This window comes from Schistosoma haematobium, chromosome 7 (genome assembly GCF_000699445.3).
Source record: "Schistosoma haematobium chromosome 7, whole genome shotgun sequence".
NCBI lineage: Eukaryota > Metazoa > Platyhelminthes > Trematoda > Strigeidida > Schistosomatidae > Schistosoma > Schistosoma haematobium.
Window position 1 is genome coordinate 17,720,202 of NC_067202.1, and position 13,624 is coordinate 17,733,825.

A 13,624-nucleotide genomic window follows, 5' to 3' on the forward strand; every position below is an offset into this window, starting at 1 on the left:
TCGGGGAGCTTTCATCGTTCTTCTGAACGACATCATCAGCACAAACTTCAGATAGAAGTGAAGTGTTCGGATTTCTCCATACATGTTTCACAGTTTGTTCTGTGCACCTCGATGTTGATTGGTTCTTATTGACGTTAAATTTGTCATTGTTTAATTCTTTGTTTTGGACGATACAGATAAGAACACAAAGATTAGATTTGTCGGTGATCATTTGTTTTTAATTATTTCCCTGAAGAAACTCTAACTAGATAGACTGACGAGACATTAGAATTGTGTACATTTCAACCTATGAGACTGATCACATATAATTTTCATTGATAGTCTCTTCTATATACTTATAGTTCAATCTTTTTTTCAAAATATTTACTTCAATTTTGATGAGTGTACACGTAAACTAATTGGAAATCATCTGTACTATAATGAGTAAATTATACAATATTATTTACGATGGCAGCTCAGTAATCAACATAGTCAATTTTTAATGAGTGGATCATAGGTTCGAAACCCCACACACATTACCCACTTGATCTAGACAGCATTAGTGGTTTCAAAACAAAGAGAAAGTGTACTTACTTACTTACTTACTTACGCCTGTTACTCCTAATGGAGCATAGGCCGCAGGCCAGCATTCCACAATCCACTCTGTCCTCGGCCTTCCTTTCCAGTTCCGTCCAATTTTTGTTCATTTTTCTCATGTCTGTCTCCATTTCTCGGCCTAATCTGTTCTTTGGTCTTCCTCTTCTTATTTGGCTTTGAAGATTCTATGTGAGGGCTTTCCCTGTAATGCAGTTGGGTGCTTTCCTCAGTGTGTGTCCTACCCACTTCCAGTGCTTCTTCCTGATTTCTTCCTCCGCTAAAATATGGTTTGTTTTGTCCCACAGTAGGTTGTTGCTGACAGTATCTGGCCAACGGATCCGAAGTATTTTTTGTAGACAACTGTTAATAAACACTTGTGTCTTCTGGATGATGGCTTTCGCAGTTCTCCAGGTTTCCACCCCATACAGCAGAACTGTCTTGACATTTGTATTGAAAATTCTGACTTTGGTGTTGGTTGACAGACAGTTGTTTTGAGTTTTAGATTTTATCCGATTGTAAATATACTGCTCTTGCTTTGCCGATCCACGCTTTCAAACAAAAAGGAAATTTAGCCTAAAGTTAAATGCGCTAAATTGTACTTAAACACTGAGTAGCACTTTTAGTTTAGTGTGATAGCATGGATCAATATAGATTTATATCAGGTTCTAATTTGATATGTTTCTATCTGTTATTGATTGAATCTTTGGACCGCTTAATGAAAAGTTGAAATTGGAATTATTTTTGTTATAAAAAGAAATCAACTTAATCTCTTGAACTCAATTTAGATCATGAACTGATATTATTTAGAAAACTAATGGATACAATACACCAATGACTTATTATTTAATTTACACTGACTAATCATTGATTGTCAATTTTGTTTAGTATTTGGTACTAACTGAATTATACCGATAAAGTAATATCCCAGACTCCATCGGATACTTCAAGTTGTCAGTTACGACTTGATGATGAGTACTAAGTGATAAGAATCATAAGTCAAGTATGGTTTCCTGCCGATTGATTACAACAATCAAACAATAATAGTCTTATTAAGATTGCGAACCGAACTAAGTTCGTCAAATGATAGGTTTACAATGTCTGTGAAACTTTGCTCAAATCGTTATATCAACAAAATTTAACAATCTTCACAACCATATACTGATATCAACTGTTTTGTCCTAGTAGTATTATACATCTAAAACAGTGTACACTTTCTTCATCCCAAATACAATTATATTCGGAATTTTTTAATTCTTCACAAAGCAATTCAATCCAATGTACAATACTGTGAATAGTTATAAATTTAATCAATTCACAATAAACAACGGAATACAATGGACAAGTTGGATGCAACTAGATGATTTGGACTTCGCAGATGACCTGGCCCTTCTATCCCATACACACCGCACAAATGCAGGTAAAAAACAAACAGTGTAGCAGTAGCCTCTGCATTAGTGGGCCTCAACATGTACATATACCAATAAGAGACTGATCAATTGCAGTCCTAAACATTAATGGAAAAATTCAAGTAAACAATACCATGTGAATTTAAAGATTATGTTTGTTTTGATTTTCAGTACATTATCATTCCATGACAAAAATTCCATTTTGTCACCTTGGAAGGAACCTACTTCTCAAAATCTACATCTTTATGCATAAGTTTTTGATTGGCTTAGTTAACTTTGAACTACACTTCAAGTGTGGTGATACTGTCCAGTTTCCCCAGTTGCAGATGAATTTGAAACTCCAACTAAGTGACTCAAATTCAAACGTTTTAACCATTGGTACCTTACTTCACAATGACCTGAAAACCATTGAACATCGCTGTACAATATCTACTATATGTTTTAGAATCGTCTGAAAAATATGTTGAGCGTTCAGTAACTTAGATACAAATGTACTTATGAATTGGTATACGGTTTTTATTCGGTTACACCGCTATTATTATAAACCAATATCTAGTCGCTGTCTGAAACGAGTACGTGAATTATCTGAATCTCTATCTTCCGAATAAATAGGGAATAGACCTAATATGATTTGATCAGCATATAATTGCGTAATGATAAGCTTGTATTTGATATATCCTCTTTTCTTTCTTTCCTTCAGCAACAGGAAATCTACTAACCACTGACATTAACATTGAGTAATCATTAAGGAAAGTAAATTTATGCTTCAACACATACTTACTTTTCCTTCAGTGAATATATTTAAAAGAAGGTTCACTCAAATCAGAACACATAACTGCCAGGAGTCACTCAGACCTCTTAGCCTTCTGTCCTTCCTAATGTAAAAGTGAGACAAAATCACTAGTGTGTACGCATGACTAACTATAACCTGAAGAAGTTTTAGGTTAAACCTCAATTTTGTTATGCTGCTCAATTGAATTAAGAAAGAAGAGTTTAAATCCTAGTTAGACGAAATGTTAACTGATTTGCCAAGTTGAAGTTAACTAAAATCACGGAGGTAACGAAATGAATTGAAGTCATTTTCAAACTCTGACGTAAATGTTTGGTTAAACAATCAGCATTCCTGAATAGGGAAGGCTTGTCAAATTAACATAAACTTAATACAAACGAAACCTGATCAAAACTCTTAGTTACCGGATACGCACTATATGTTCTACGGATATATTTGAAGATAAGCTAAACACCTTGCATAATATTCTTAGGGAGAACGGTTACCCTAGGAAGTTTATAATTAAATATATGATCACGAAGGTGAGAACTGGAGAAATACAAAGGGTGAATAAGAAATCCCTACTCCTGAGCCTACAATTCAGAAGGGATGTGGCTAGCGAACAACCCATAAATTTTTAAACGCCGGAGAACTATGATTTGTATTTTCTACGTGCCCAATGGTGACACCAAGGTTAGAAAATGACTTACCTAAAATGACCGTGTCATATTGTATTTATCAGTTCGACTGCTCCTGTGGAGCAAGTTATATCGGTAGGAGTTCTAGGAATTTATATTTTCGTGCTCGCAAACACCTCCCAGAGTGGCTAAGCAAAGGTTTGGTAAGGAAAATGAACAGTTTGATATTGGCCTATTTAGTGCAAACTGGTCATAGTGCCAGTATAAACCAATCCTTTTTCAGTTATTCATCGGGTCAGTAAATTTTTACCAAAACTTGTTAGGCTTAAAGTCCTTCAAACGGCTGAAACAGTAGCCATCCGGATGAAGGAACCTGAGCCATATGTACAAAAGAGATATCTTCAACCGCTTCTTTTCCTCTGGCCAACTTCAAGGCCAACTAAACCATAGTAATCTTAGCTTTTGAATGACCTAATTTGACCATTGTACTTCCGACCTTCTGTAGTCAAATTTAATTGTCTCTGTTGTCTTTACTAACTAATACTTTATATTATCACTATTGTTTAAACATCGTTATGAATCTCTCCAATACCCGATTCATCCCACCTTATTATGTCTTACCAATAATTTCTTACACAATATAGTCTTCCATTAAACATATGATCGAATTGTAATTGCACTATTATATCTCTCACCCTAATCTCACCCATATTTATCAGAATCATGTATCTTAAAATTCAACTTAACATATAAGCTGATTCAAGTTAACATTCCATATAAGTCATATCAACATGTCTATGATGTAGCAGTTACTTAGTGAAGATAAAGACGGACGGTCGCATAATATCGTGGATTGATTAAACTTAGACATTAACACCGTTGGATGCCGGTCCATTGGTCTACAGGTGAAGCGTTCGAGCGCGAGAACTGAAGTCCTTGGTTCGAATCCTTCATGTAGGATTGTGGATGTGCACTTCTGAGGAGTCCCATACTAGGACGAAATGGCCGTCTAGTGCTTCTAGGTTTTCAATGGCGGTCAAACATTGGTCCATTTATGACATACCTAAATTCTCATGCTTTAACTTTAAACGATATACTTTGCCCTTAACCTGGTCATTTTTCGATTATTAATTTGGATATATGAATTACAGAATCTGAAGAGAATATTCTTCGTTCATATATTAGTCGTTTAATAAACAAAGTCGTCTATTTGTTCATTATGACAGCTTAAAAGCAAGCACAATTATATAGATGTTGATGGAGTTTAGTTCTCTGAGCTTAATTGTTTGGTCGTGGAGCTTTCATTGTTCATCTGAACGACATCATCAGCACAAACTTCTATCTGAAGTTTCAAAAGAACGATGAAAGCTCCACAACCAAAACATCCAGCTCAGAGAACAAAACTCCATCAAAATCATCCACTTGAACTACAAATCTTCTCCACCATCTCACAACTATATAGTCCTCTAGATAAAAGACTCATAAGTAGACAAATGCATGAAACAGTCCACTATCAAAGCCATGTGAATAAAATCAGTTTAGATATCACTTTAATGTCTGAATTACACCATAACCAGTTGTTTCTGTCTATCAAGGTCATACCAAATATGCAAATCATCAATTAGAAAATAAGACAATAACTGTTATCTGATTGGATGATCCATTTATTAAACGAAAATGATGATTGGTTATTTTTAATCAACCAATCATCTCATTCTATGGATAAAGGTTAAGACTCACAATAGTAATTTACCTTCAGGAATTGTGATAGGGCACAATGCTCATGGTTCGATAAAATTCACCATGTTTTATATCATACATTCACAAATGATCTATCATGGAGTATCTTTAATAAAACTGTGGGATATAATTATTATTTAAAGTGGATTATTCATATTATTCTTTGTAATCAGAACTATAAATGATATATTAAAGTATAAAAATTCAACTTGAGTAATGTATATGTAAATGGCACAATCACTTCATTACATATTTATATTCAACAATCTGGTAGTGAATCGGATTTAATGTTCCTATTAAATTTTACTTTCACCAAATCATTTTTATGGGAATGGAGTAGTAAATCATATAATGTATTGAATTCTAGGATATATTATCTATTTATTATAACATTTGGTTTCATACTTCTGACTAGTGTATCTCTATTAACTAGTTCATCATCAAATGAATGGATTAGTACTGATTTTATTTCTTGTTTAAATGAATCCATCAAAGTAAATGCTGGTAGGTTTATTGTATTATCTTATTAATTCACACTACTTATATAGTGTTAATGTTTTCTTAATTGATTGTTTATCATGTATTCCATCCATGTGTCAAAGTTAGCCCAATTATCGTCAAGTATTTCCAACAATAACTAAGGTTAACCTTTTAAAGAACATTTGAATGATTAACATTGTCACCGACATGTCGTATCATATTGTGCCAAGTTGATGGTTAGATGTTCATGGTATAGATGAACTGTATTACCCTTATTGGCGAAACTATAATTTATGAACGAATCAATCCGGTGTAAGATAACAGGTCTTGGATTTTGGCGCGAAATTCACTCATCTATTTGACTAAATAGATTTATGACATCATAGCTGAAGTCAGTTCGTGATGAAAACCCCAAATGTAATTCCTAACCCTAACTATCAACTGTAAATCATACTTCTAATTCCTCACACAAGTTTATAAAGCTCATTTGGTTCTGGTTGTTAAGTAGACACTCAAGGTCAGTCTCAAAGGTCGTCCATAAATTATGGTGTCACCATTTATTTCACAGAATAATGATTTTCCTCATGTTATGGCTTGTGATCTGTTAATATATTACAAGATAATATTGCCATTTGGAGGCACCGACTTATACGACCAGACTAATGACGCATAAATCTGTACGAGCAGCCTAGAGTTCTTATTGGTCCTTTGACATAGCAGCTTTTTGCAGAAGTCAGTCGGTTCAGTCCAGAACGTACATATCAGCCTCCGTTATATGAATCATATATTTCGGACATACTGTGTTTATATACAAACAAACCAGACCTCATCATACCATAAAATATAAAATAATAATTACACAAAATTAGTCCAAAAAGTGGTTGTGGGTGTGGGGGATTGTAGCTAATAAATTGGGAATAAGTCAGGAATAGTAAATCGTATAATAGTGGTCAATAGGTCAAACGGAAGCTTATAATAAAAGGAATATGAATATACATATAACTTAGTTACTTGATAATTATCCAATAGGAATATATGTAATAATAGTCCATAAGCAGGTCAGCCAGTAACAACGTAGAACTTCGTACGTACGTACATCAGTTCGAGTTGCCATACTACACTAGCACAGAAATGTAGTTGCCGATTCGAATCCCGTAGTGGTAGAGGTAGTAAAAGTATAAGCAGTAGTCGGAAACATTAGGGTTTGGAGATGCTATTCAACGAGTATAATCCTATCAGTTACCATTCATCTACTCTTCATCTGGATATAACACTTCATACTTATTCATACACAGCTAGAATGTCTGAAACTGAGCCGAATTCCTTATTCATTGGTTATAATGAGTAAATTCTAATTCTTGTGAAATACTTAGTGTACGGAGGGTTCATAGCTACATCATTAAGTTCTTTTATTTATTCCTATTTATTGGATCAGGATTTCATTGTATCACTTGTCAAAAATTCTTATTCAAGATAGTGTATTAGATTTTTTGGGGGGTGGAGTTCTAAGACCACATCACCTAGAGGTTCATGACATTTCTCATCCGTGTTAATCGATTAAGGTTGCATAGCCTCATCGACCAAGTTGTTACTTTTACCCAATGCTTAACCTTAATATTCCTTATTCCATAGTTCCATCATATGCAAAGAATGCTTCGAAGATGATAAAGTTTTTACAGCCTATGCATGTATAATTTTTGAAGCTGTTTTTCACAGCCTTACAGCAATACAGATCAAACTGTTACACAGTATACTTGAACCTTAATTATTAGTTTGTGCTTGTTAAAAAAGGTAATAGTTGCCTAGATGCAGCTACATTTAATTGTCACCGTTATCTCTCCTCTTGGCTACAGATTTATGACCTTCCATTTTTTTCCAATTTGACGTACCCTGTCTACCTAGGCGTTTAAAGTACCTACTACAATCAGTGACAGCTCTCTAAAGGAAATCAAGAAACCTTTTTTTCGGAGTTATTTACTACATTCAGGTTGTAGTCGATGGAAGCTTTAAAGGGTTATACGATAAGCCACCAACTTGTATCTCTTTTCTTCCGAGTTTTTATTGTTCAACATAATCATACAGCAGGGGTACCCTTCGCTTTGAATTTGTCTCAGAAATACCAGTTTTATTTTCAAAATAAATGCTATACATATATCACTAAAGGTCACAAACTCGTAAAGAAATGTCTATTCTGACCGCCCTCATATCGGTTAGGTAAAATCAATAATCATGTTTGGGCTATATATGTCTCTGTCCAGTCTAACACTCTCAATGTAGTTTTAGGTGATAGTATTTCTTAAGCTTCGTTTGCACTGGTTACGAATGGAGGAGATGAGGCCAAAAATAAAGGGTTTATAACAACGATAGGACAGAAATCTAATGCTAAAACATACTAACACTTCCTAGTTAGCCGTATCCTGCATTCATATTCTTGGTAAACTTGAGGAAAGACTGGATTGGTATTGGGGGTTTCAATGACTTGGAATCATAACTGTAGATTCAAAGGTAAGACAGTTCATCTAGAACTTTTTACAGAGGGAGTTATGTTTATATCACTAGCTCCATACTTCAATTTCATTCATTGGGTCCAGAAATGTGTGAAGCAATGGCAGATGTACAATTTTTCAGAATGGATTTTGCTAATTTCTGTGTAAAAGTAGTATAAATTAAGGTGCTGACCATCCCTTGAAAACACCTTTTTGTCATCGTTTAAAAGACAATTGCCACAACCAGTAGAGCTTAGTTAAGTCTTAATAACGTGCAAATGTCATCACCACGTTGAGATACCATTTACAGTTCGCGATCGCCGAAAGTTTAGGTGAATAGAGAAGTTACCTCTAGTAGTATATCTGTGGTCAGACTAAATGATAATGTAGGAGATTGACAGTTATGAGGGTGCCAGTTGAAGTACTCAGTCCAAACGATAGTTTTTCTCAATCAGTAAACCGTTAGACATGTGCCTAAAGAAGGTCGAAGAATTTCCTGTCTACCTTGTTCATCTTCCGCACGGTCTCAGTGGTGGTCTTTTTGCGCAAAGCCAAGTATATCATTTTTCTTTAATTAGGATTTCACTATACACTCATTTAATGTGACTTCTCTAAGGTAGATATGCCTGAAGACAGTAATCGATTGTTGTTGTCCCCAAATGAATTGACGCTTGATGGCAGCATTAATGAGGCCTACGAACGTATTTTTCAGTGTATTGCTGGTAATTTAATAGATGTTATTACCTTAAAATAGCGAGTTCGGTGAGTTGGATACGTTTTACAACTGTCGTTTAGCTGTTTTTGTATGGGACATTATTTCCTAAAACTGTAACAGTGGAAAAAGTACAATCATTCAATTTGGAACATAGTATCTTGGAACGAGGGATGATTTATTGAATTGAGATTCCTTGACTCGTCACAACTCTCTGGACAGAGTTCTAAAGATTGAACAGCTCCTATTTATTTATTTGAACACATAAATATTGGTAAAAAGGAGCACCAAATACATATGCGTCATACAAGTCACTTGATTTATGTGTGGGTTATGATACTACCCGGTTGCCCAAACTGAAGCAGATGATGTTCTCAGGTAGTCACACCCCGAGCCCTTGACTCAGAAGTCTAATCTACACGGCAGTGTAGCATCGTAAGGACATGCAATCCCATGGTAGCCGGTTCATACGCCATTTATTCACATGGGATTATGGAGCCCATTTGCACCATTGGCCCTGAGTAAGGGTTTTCCAACTCTCCTAAGTGGACCCTCCATATCCACCAACCCGGTTAGAGCGCAGGACATTCGCTTTTCGTCCTCTTAGTTTCGTAAACAACACCCGTAGTGTGAGAAAAGGCAGTGAGTTGAACTTCCCTGTTAGTGGCTGTATACGCGTGTCTGTTGTGACTTTAAACTTGGATCGATTTTTACCCCGTGCCAACTGTTGTGTCCTTGACTGAAAGATTAGAGAGCAGCGTATTTATCGATCGATTCGGTGACACGTAAACACATACGAACGACCTAGAGTCTCGATTGGTCCCGCTTCCCTGTCTAGCCCAGTCAGTTGAGTCCAGAACGCAAGTCTTAGCCTCTGAGATATGAATCATTATATTTCAGACATACTCTATTCATATACCAATCAACCAGACCACATCGTACCATAAAATAGAAAACAACATTTGTACAATATTTAACAAGTGGGATAAATATCGACCAATAGGGAATGTCCATTTAACGTCCAAGGACACCATTAGACTTAACACGATAATTATTGGTATATTTTTCCGAACATCCTAACAGTGTCTTTGTGAGAGCATTTGGAGAGGGAAATGTGACTCTTTCCACTCTCGTTCCTACCAGGGCATTTGAGGGCGGGGGAATAAAACTTGAAATTACTACAATCTCCACAAATCTATTTCTGATACTAAAATTAGCACGTTATCAAGATTTCTGATGTTATGAATAAAGTTCTAAAGTATGTGGACATTTTAATGTATGTATCTTTGAATCCTTATATATCGATGTAAATGTACATATTAATATTTAACATATTATCAGTCAATAAAACGATGGCTTAATAAGTAATTAAAGTATTTTTATCAGGTGTTTTGTGGATATTATAGTAATTTTAATAGTTGAGACAATAGTGGATGTGTCACTCAATTTCATAGATTAGTTGAATCTAGACATTAACACCGTTAGATACCATCTCAGTGGTCTAATGGTTAAGTGGTCGAGTGCAAGACTGTTAGGTCTTATGTTCAAATCTCACGAGGTTGAATCGTGAATACACACTACTGAGGAGGAGTCCTACAATAGGCTGAAACAACCGTTCAATATTTCCAAATTTTCCATAGTGATTGATTCATGATCTCAACTATTAAAATTAAAGTATTTATCATTTGAACCCAATAAAGATTTATAGTTCAAATCTGATTTGATTTTTAAATGTAACTTTAAATGTAAACTTTACACATATTCAACCCCCATTGTTTCCCTATAAATGATGTACATGTGATTAAAAAGAAAATTCCTTTAAACTAAATTGATCCATTGTTAATATATGACACAACATTGGAACTATGAATATGTTTACCTGTTAGATAGATGGGTGAATGATGAATCATTTCCCATTTAGTTTTGTTAACCATAGATATTTGTTTAATTTCAGTTAATTTTTTTTCAAACCCTCTTGCAATAAGAACTTTTTCCTCCTCTTCTTCTTCTTCACAGGTGAGTATTCTTCTTTTAATTTTCCTTTATTCTTGTTGTTTTTATTTAACTAGTGTATTAGAATATAAGGTTCATTTCTTTTGTCTGTCTACATACATTTCTCTTTCTCTCCCTCTCTCCCTCCCTCCCTCCTTCCCTCTCCCTCTCTCTCGTTCTATATATAGGTATATCAACTGTGTATTATTATTATTGTTGTTGTTATGTGAGATAGTGAGATAGATAGATAGATAGATATCTAGTTAGTGGATGAAGGAATAGTCAGTCAGCAGTCAGGGCTGATTAAAATTATTTCTCTTTAAACTTGTATCTATTTGTTTTTGGTCTGGTCAAGTCATTTATTTTTGTTCATATGGATTATCAATCAATAAATGAATCGATCGATAACTTCCAATTTCTTTCATTCCCTTACTACTTGTCTCTCTCTCTTATCTATCTGTATATATATTTGGGTACAGGAATTTTGACCTTGTGGATAGTTTATTGACGAGGCTTAATTAGAAATTGAATTGAAGTCGATTATAAGAAGAAGAAGAAGAAGAAGAAGAAGAACAAAAAAAAGAATTCTTGTAAATGTACAAACTGAATTAACATGTCTATTGACAGTAATGAAATCTATAAGAAGAAGAAGAACAACAACAACAACAACAAATTGGATCGAATTGAATTTCTGTACATCTTGTAGGGGGTTTTAATGAAAATTGTAGTAATGTAATAATTGAATTCATGAGTCCATTGAAGCTAGACCATTATGGAAAACCTGGAAACATTGAACGCTACTGATAGGTCCTGTGTTCGAATCTTGCGGGGCGGGATCGTGGATGCACACTGTTGAGGAGTCCTGTACTAGGATGAAACGGTTGTCTATTACTTCCAGGTTTTCCATGGTGATCTAGCTTCAATTGACTTATGAATTCAACTATTAAATAATTTCATTATTATTCAATGTAAATTTTCATCAAGACTTTGAGATCGTTTCATAATAGTAAGAATAAGGCTACGCTAATTTACCGGGTAGAATGTTGGAACTATTTAATTTCAGTTTTATTTCAAGTATATCTGGATAGTGACTATCAATGGAATCGAAAACACGCATTTTATCTTATCTAGAACTCGTCAGTTGGGTATTTCCACTGTAATTTGAATCTGATATTGAATAGACACTGACTGTTGTAACGTGGTGAATTTTAATTCATTCATTTTGGTTGTTTAAATATTCCCGTTGATGTTATGGATTTCAGTGGTTGTGACTTGTCAATATCGATGCAATCTACATATGTCAAAAGGGACTAACCAATTACACTCCATAACATCGATGAGAAAATTCAAATAACCAATACAGCTACCAATTATTGTTATTGTTAATCGAATGATAAGATTTCATAGTGATTACCAACTTCATGACGATAATCGAGAAAAAAATCTTGTATTAGTTCAAAGTTATCATGTATGCTTCCATTTATTGCATTTGCGAATTTGTAGTCAGATTTATTCTGCTTTATTATTAGTGGTTTGTATCTCTAAAGTGTTTTGAAAATAAGGGTACGGTATGTCATTGATATGTTTATACCCCGGAATATTGTGTTCTCGATTCAGTCCCATCAAACTCTATAACTCAATGATTAAAAATTGTTTAGTTGCAAATTTAGTCATTGAAATCGTCAAAGTTAATCTCTCTGTAGATAATACAGCGGTCGTGAGTGCTGTTAGAGGTATACTGCACGACAGTCCGTTGTGTTTTAATTTACGGCAGCGAAACGTGGCCATTAAGAGTAGAAGATACTCATAAGCTGCTAGTATTTGACCACAGATGCCTTAGAAATATTGCTGGCATCTGCTGGGATCACCGGGTAAGTAATAGTGAGGTTAGATGCAGGGTATTAGGGAATAATGGTGGTAGATCAGTTGATGAGGTTGTGAATCTTCATCGACTGAGATGCTTGGGTCACGTGTTACGTATGCTTGAACACCGATTACCACGACGTTCAATGCTAATGGGTGTTGGAGATGGTTGGAAGAAAGTTAGGGGTGGCCAAACCAAAACGTGGCATCAGTCCAAAAAGTCACTAACTTCTAGCCCTAACCATGTTGGTAGATGCAGACTACTTGGTTGGGTTCCGCGTGACTTTCGTAACCAATGGTTTGAGACTGTGGGTGACATGGTTCAGAATCGATCACAATGGCGTCGGTGTATACACTCTCTGTCTTCCTTTAAACTAAGAGATTAAAATCGCTTCATATCTTTCTTTCTATGAACTAATTCTTTCTTCCTGTACTATATCCTTATTGCAATCTTTCTTTTATATATTACTATCACCATTGAATTAACTAGTTCTATGAATCTGGTGTTCATCTTGTTGTGCTAATCAAGTGTGGCAACTTGGACCGACGAATGTATGTGCCTGGTCCTTCATTGTAGCTGACTGACTCTGTAGATAAATTTCTTCCACTTTCATTCGTCTAGGATATTATTAAAGTCGTTAGTGTATTTAAGATATTCATTTTATCATGAAATTCCAAGAAAAGTTCATTACCATCCTTTGATTGATTCTATCATGACATAAGCTGCAGTTCGAATAGTTCTGTTTATGACAGTGTACATATGATGTCCATCGGATTATGTAAGAAGTATATATTCTTTTCTTAAGCTAATTTTTCAATAAACGATTAATATGAGTTTTGTAGGTAAAATAGATGTTTTCATATTATGGAGGATTCGTGATGATGAATACATTTTTGGGTGCTAAAATGATGAATAGGAATACTTTCTAATGGATAATACACAATGACACGATGTACCTGAC